The 7,130-nt window shown below is 44.3% G+C and overlaps 1 non-coding gene across 1 annotated transcript; it reads right to left on the reverse strand.

Annotated features, from left to right (window-relative positions):
• Window positions 1-933: 933 nt before the first annotated feature.
• TRNAG-CCC lies at window positions 934-1,006 on the reverse strand. The gene has a single exon. It is a non-coding gene; the product is annotated as a tRNA-Gly (tRNA).
• Window positions 1,007-7,130: the final 6,124 nt, after the last annotated feature.

Below are 7,130 nucleotides of genomic sequence, written 5' to 3' on the forward strand. Positions count from 1 at the left end.
CACACCCAGTGAGGCCTCTTTCTTGCCCCTGTGTTACATGTGCATCTAATCTAACCAAACCTGTCCAGCCTCACACTGTATTGTCTCCCTGGCACTGATCATCAGGTCATAACAGAACCTGCCCTGCTACACCGGCCCAAGCTCATGCAGTGTGACCATTTCTTCTAAAACAATGAGGCTTGAGAGCCCCCCTCTGGCCACATTATACTCCCAACTCTCTTTCAGCCATTTCACCTAAGGGCCCAGCCTGTTTTTGCTCTGTACCTATCAGGCTCCAGCGGTCTCCTGCATCTCATCTGTGGGATTTGCTGCTATTTTATAGTCTAGGCTAAAATTCAGTTTCCAGAATTGTATTGCTAACTCTACTTTCTGTGTCAGAACCCTCATTTCACCCATAAGCCCTCATCTCATCCCATGGTGCCTGGGTCTTTGTCTGGTCTCTGTCTGAGCTTCCTTCCCAGAGTCTGCCCTGTGCCTCAACCTGGTCAGACCCAGCCCCTGACACTGAGGCTCTCTGGGCTCTCCTGTTTATCAGAACATGAGTGTCTGTGATCCTCCTCACTGACTGTCTCCAGACACTAAATACCATGCCTTCCCACTGGCTTGTGTGAAACTTGAGAGGTCTGCCCCTGGCCTGAGTAGCCATTGCTGCCTGCCTTTAAGTCCCTCTAAAGCTACACTCTGGTCAAATTCTTTTAAGTTACTGACTGAGGGACTCTTTTCAACCTGTCTGTCCCATTGTGATATGTCTTCTAAGAGGTCCCTAGGACCTGGCCCATTTCAGCCTGGTAGTCACTTTTTAAAAAAATTAATTAACTAATTAATTTTTGGCTGCTCCAGGTCTTAATTGCGACACACAAGATCATCAATCTTTATTGCCATGAGATCTTTACTTGCAGCATGCAAACTCTTAGTGCAACATGTGGGATCTAATTCCCTGACCAGGAATTGAACCTGGGCTCCCTGCATTGGGAGTACAGAATCTTAGCCACTGGACCACCAGGGAAAGTCCCTGGTGAGTCACTTCCCATGGAAATGCAGGCTCTGAAGGTTGGGCGATCAAAGGACAGTAGCTGCTGATCTGGGCCATTCTTGGCTGGAGCCACTTAGAGGTCAGCCATGCATATCCTGGTATCACCAAGTGCCTGGAGAGTTCTATTAATTAGGGCCCTTACCTCTGAACTCTGGTGTGTACATGGCCCTACAGCTGACAACTGTTCATTGCTGGTATCTCACTGTAATCATCCCAATTACCCTGTAAAACAGTGAAGTTGAAATAATTTCCTTCGATTTTCTTTGGTGTCAGAGACTTCCTAGTGCTTAGAAATCATCATAGTAATGTGAAAATAATAGCATAATCATAATAATATTACAGGCACTGGTCCCAGAGAGGGCAAAGTGGGGTCCCTAGTGAGTTGGAATTGGTGCCAACAATTCCTTTGTGCATTATAATTTTAAAAGCTCTGTCCACAAAACCCTTGTGAACAAAGTGGAAGAGTTTTCATTACCACCTTACAGAGGGTTTGCCAAGATTCCCAGAGGAGTTAAGAGCTCTATAACAAGTCACCGAGCTTTAAAGCAGCAGGCCAGCTCTCAAAAGAAGCTATGGTTGTCAAGCCCACGGTTCTTTTCACTCTTCCAGGGGTGGTGTGCATGGACCTCCAGAAGCTTCAGCACTAGGGTGATGGTGCTCTGTGTCTTAATTCCTGAGAGGATACAGGAGTGTTTCTGAATTGCAATCAAGAGCTTTCCACAGTTCCTCCAACACTTGGAGTGTTCTGGATCATTCTCATCAGGAAAGAGGCTATTGGGCTCCTAGGAAGAGGTCTGTTCTGATTTGATGGCGCTCTGGTGCCTACTCAGAAGAATATTAGGTGAGAACATTTCTTGCCCTCAGAAATTGAAATTGCTCAGAAATTGCTCAGAGGACCAGCATTATATATAATCATATGACTTTGCATATCTATCAATAATAATAGAAGTTATCTTTTCCCCAAGCCCATCATCCTTATATTATAAACTGAAAAGAAAGTCTCCACCACATCTGAGATTTTGTATGATTACACCTGACTTAAGCTCTCTATGAGAAGTTAATACTTTAGACAAGTCTCTGAACTTGAAATATCCAAATTGTGCCTTTATATCTGTTTCATTGTTCACTACATTTCCTGAGGAGACCAAGATTCTCTCTTTTGGCTGACAAAGTAGATAACATAGAATTGAGGATTAACTTGTCTAACATAGAAATCTGGAAAATGCAAAGAAAACTTAAGTATCAAATAACATTATTATCTTCATGTAAAATTAGTTATTAAGCTCTTACTTAAATATAATGCCTTGCATGTGCATAGTACTTTACAAGACTTTTTCCATCCATTATCTTACCCAATCCTCTGCAAAATCCTAAAACATAGGTCAGTCTTATTAGCTCCATTTCCCTCACAGAGGAGGTAACTGAGACTCTAGGATGTCATGAGTCATGCATCCAAAACTAGGCTTTAGCAGAAATTAAGAACCAAACTATACGTATGTGCGGAGGCAGTTTGTTCACCAACCCCCATGCTCTCCCCTTGACACTGACCTCCCTCTCTTGGACTCCAGTGGAATCTTGGGACACATGGAAAAGCTCACCAAGGTAGCCACAATTTATTTATCTAATATACATATTTCTAAATTTGTATTGGGTCTTCGTCATTGCACATGGGCTTTCTCTCGGTGCAGCAAATGGGGGTGTGGTGTACAGGCTTCTCGTCGCAGTGGCTGCTTTTGTTGTGGAGCACAGACTCTAAGGCTTTAGTAGTTGCAGCTGCGGGCTCAGTAGCTGTGGCTCTCGGGCTCTAGAGGGCAGGCTTAAGAGTTGTGGCTCACAGGTTTAGTTGCTTCACAGCACGTGGGATCTTCCTAGAGCAGGGATCGAACTGGTGTCCCCTGTATTGCAAGATGGGGACATGACCACTAGACCACCAGGGAAGCCCTGATCAGCCACAGCCATGATTTAGAACTGTCATCGCCTGCTCATCTGAGCCATTGTATCATGAAGACTACCAATCCCAAAGGCAAAGCTGACAGTCCTATGTCCACTGGTGACCACAATTTTTAAGGTTTCCCTAGTTGACTTCCAGGATCTACCTAATGTGGCCCCAGGGTTCTCTTTCTACCCCAAAGGCATCCAATAAGTATTCAGCAGTGTTGACCTCTACACTTTTTCCTGCCCCTCTGACTTAAGAATGATGTAATCTAATTCATAGTTTTGGACGCAGTAATTCAATGATTTAGGAAAGCTCCACCACCTCCTACAACTGCCTTTCTAAGGAAAGTGGCCCCCAAACAACTTGAGAGTTGTGACATGAAGGTAAAAACATGTGACCAGATGGCAGCTCCTTGTAGCCTGGTAGGATGTTTCTTCAACGAATGTTCAGTGTGTTCCATCCATTGGAATGGAGAAGTTTCAAACAGTAGGTCCTGAGATTGGAACTCTATGATTCTGGTGAATGAGGAACATCTCCACAGTTGCCACTCAATCATGAGAGCCCTCAGAATGCCTGCTCTCAGAGGCCAAGGTGGTGTAAATGCCAAAAGAGGATGATTCCATCGACAGCATCAGCTCAGTCTGGGGCCCAGCTTTAGATATAGCATCACAATCCCAGAACCAGCACCAAGCATGCAGGGTCCCATAGCTTAGTAGAAGGACCAGAAGTGAAATGGTGATTCTTTCCTGTTTTAATCCATCCTGGAAGCTTACTAGTCAGAGAACATGGGGCTAAGGAAGTGCCCACAAGCTTGGTGCCTATCACAGCTCTTCCCTCCCAGGGTTGAGGGCTACATAAGAATGCCCACTGCCTGCCGCCTTCCTCTATCTTAGCCCCTTCCCAAGGGTGGATTCTGTGCTATTTTAATTTTCAATTTCACCTCAGTCGTAGTCTGTTAGATTACCACTGACTCCAGGCCCACAGCTAAAACCAGATAACCCAAGTCCCAGGGCTCAAGACTCCAGCCTCATGGGTTTAGGAAGCTTAAACAGAGTGGCTCAGATGGTAAAGAATCTGCCTCCAGTGTAGGAGAGCCAAGTTTGATCCCTCATTTGGGTTGGGAAAATCCCCTGGAGAAGGGAATGGCAATCCACTTCAGTATTCTTGCCTGGAAAATTCCATGGACTGAGGAGCCTGGTAGGCTATGGTCCATGGGGTCCCAAAGAATTGGACAGTACTGGAGAAGGCAATGGCACCCCACTCCAGTACTCTTGCCTGAAAAATCCCTTGAACAGAGGAGCTTGGTAGGCTGTAGTCCATGGGGTCGCTAAGAGTTGGACACGACTGACTGAGCGACTTCCCTTTCACTTTTCACTTTCATGCATTGGAGAAGGAAATGGCAACCCACTCCAGTGTTCTTGCCTGGAGAATCCCAGGGACGGGGGAGCCTGGTGGGCTGCTGTCTACGGGGCCGCACAGAGTCAGACACAACTGAAGCGACTTCGCAGCAGCAGCAGCAAAGCAATTAACACTTTACTTTCACTTTTGCTTTTTAAACAGAGTAGAATTTCTAAATAGGCAACTCAAATCAGAAAAGTCAAATTGTAAAGTGAAGGCAGTCTAAGAAGAAAAAAAAAAAACAGCAGGCAAACTGGAAATTAAAGTTTAGGGGCCCAGAACGAGTAGAGGTGGCAGGGGATGTCCAAGCATCAAGTGTGTGTGGAAAAGGTCATGATGCATTGGTAAGAGCCACAGGCTCTCAAAGGGAAACTCTGGTGGCATGGTGGGGGCTGGCTGGAAGCAGCTGTGGGCCATCGGTCTGTCCATTGTCCTCTGCTGGTCCCTACTGTTGTTAATGGCCTTGATACACCTGTGATGATACCTGTAGTCACCTTTTGGCATTTGAGCCCCTACTGTCACTACGTGGCAGTGCAATCTTTAACTCTCCTGGTAGAACTGCTTCCCTCTCCCACCCCTTCACTCCTGTCCGGTGGACCCAGGACTCTCACACTCATCAGCTGCCCTACTGGTGTCAGAGGACTGAGCAGTTGATGTCACTGCATGTCTCCTGACTCTTTTACTCCCAGATCCAGTTTCTTTTGACAGGGAGTCCTGCCACCTCCTGTTTTATCTCCTCTCTGGATTCATGTAGGTCCACGTTCTGAAGCACAGCTCTCTGAAAAGTCAAGCAAAGACTGAGCAAAATACCAAGTTTTGGGGAGCACTACAAGAGATACCCCAATTCCGCCATCCATAGCCCACAGTAAACTTACATTTCTGAACATTTGAGGACAATCACACAGACCTCAGGTGAAATAAGCAATTTATGAAAATAGCATTGGTGCTTATTTGAAAAAGACAGAACAAACATTTACTGGGCTCCCAGAAAGTTCCAGGTAGCATGCTGGACACACTGGTTAGAGTTTATCACCTAATTCTTATAAGGATCCTGTGACTTTGGACTGTGTTCTTCCAGCTGACAAATGAGGGAACTGAGGCTCAGAGAACTTAAACAATTTATGCCAGCCCCAAAAGCTAGAATGTAGCTGGAATTCAAGCTAAGTTGGGCCTAACTTAAAAACTTATGTATGTTCAATGATTCTCTGTATTCTGTGATGAATATTGTCAATTCCAGGTTGATGCTATACCAATGACACCCACCCATGTCTGCCTGCCTGCCTCTTTCATGCATTAGACTATAAACCACTGGCAGGCAGAGGTCTGTCTCATTGGCCTCTAGGCAATCTATATCTAGGATGAAGACAAGAATCTGGCAGCAGTGGAGCTTAGTAAATGTTGATTGATGCGTGACTCTCCACAGGAGACTGCATCTGTGTCCAGAAGATGATATATCTTGTCCCTACTCTCAAGGAACCCCAAATCAGATCAAGGACAGGTGCATAAGAAGCTTAACAATTGCAGTTTAATCCGCAAGATCTGCAAAAGCCACCATAGAAAACACCTTTGGAAAGAATTGATTCTTTTTGTGCAACCTACTTGTTCTTGACAGACAATGACTCTTGTGTGCTGATGGTGGTTACCAAACACTTCTTTCCCTTTCACTAAATTTGTGAAAGATAAACATCTTATTAAGGTTTCACTGCTGCTCTTATGATTTTCCAGATTAACACAGAATAAACATGGTTGGCATTTAAGAAGTCCCTGCTTGCCTCAAGCACAGGAATATAGATATTTTGAATCTTTTCACTTTCAAAGAAGAACAATTCTTATATCCTTCTCTAGAAAGTGAGATATAGCTTTCATTTTCACCTCCTGAATGAAAAATCTTCTTTCTTATAATAATGTCACCCTCTACTGAAAGTTTAGAATGTTGCTGTTCCTGTTTCTTAAAGGCAAGGTACTTGGCACTGAGAAAATACAATTACTAGTATTCATGCCCAGGAACAAATCTCTGTTTTTCTTAATCTCCCACCTCTGGGCTTAGAATAAAGTTGTACACATTTTATAAATGTAGTTAGCAGATTAATTCAGAAAACTATGTCCTCAGGAAAAACTATTTCCTGGCCTGAAAATAGTGCAAATCATAGTCTTTGAGCTCTGTGCAGAGCTAGCACTGCTAGAAATCAGGGAAGTGGGAGCAGATTTGGTTTTTCTTCCACTCTATGTGTGCAGTGCCTAGAACAACACCCAGCATACAGGATACAGCTCTTGAATGTTTGTGAAGTTTGTAAATGAATGAGAAATCAGATTTATAAGGATAGATCTTTTTCCAAAAATGAAATTATTTCCATCTATATTAGCCCAGACTGCACTGATAAAATACCACAGAATGGGTGGCTTAAATAATAGAAATTTATCTTCTGAAAGTCTGAGATCAAGCTGACATAATTGTCCAGTTCTGGTGAGACCCTTTTTCCTGGCTTGCAGATGGCTGTTTTCTCACTGTGTGCCTGTATGTTCTTTCCTCCACCTCTTCTTCATCATAAAAAGCCACCAATCCCATCAAAGTAGGACTCCACCCTTATAATGGCATGCCTCCTTCATTATCTCCTAAAAGCCCTATCCCCAAACACAGTCACATTTAGGGCTTCAGTATGTGAACTGGGTGGGGACAGGGAGGGAGTGGAAGAGGGGTCACAATTTAATCCATAGCAACATTTCTTCTGTTTTCAGGCTCTGAGCCATTGTCTCTGCTGTGAT

This window comes from Bos indicus x Bos taurus, chromosome 1 (genome assembly GCF_003369695.1).
Source record: "Bos indicus x Bos taurus breed Angus x Brahman F1 hybrid chromosome 1, Bos_hybrid_MaternalHap_v2.0, whole genome shotgun sequence".
NCBI classification, from domain to species: domain Eukaryota; kingdom Metazoa; phylum Chordata; class Mammalia; order Artiodactyla; family Bovidae; genus Bos; species Bos indicus x Bos taurus.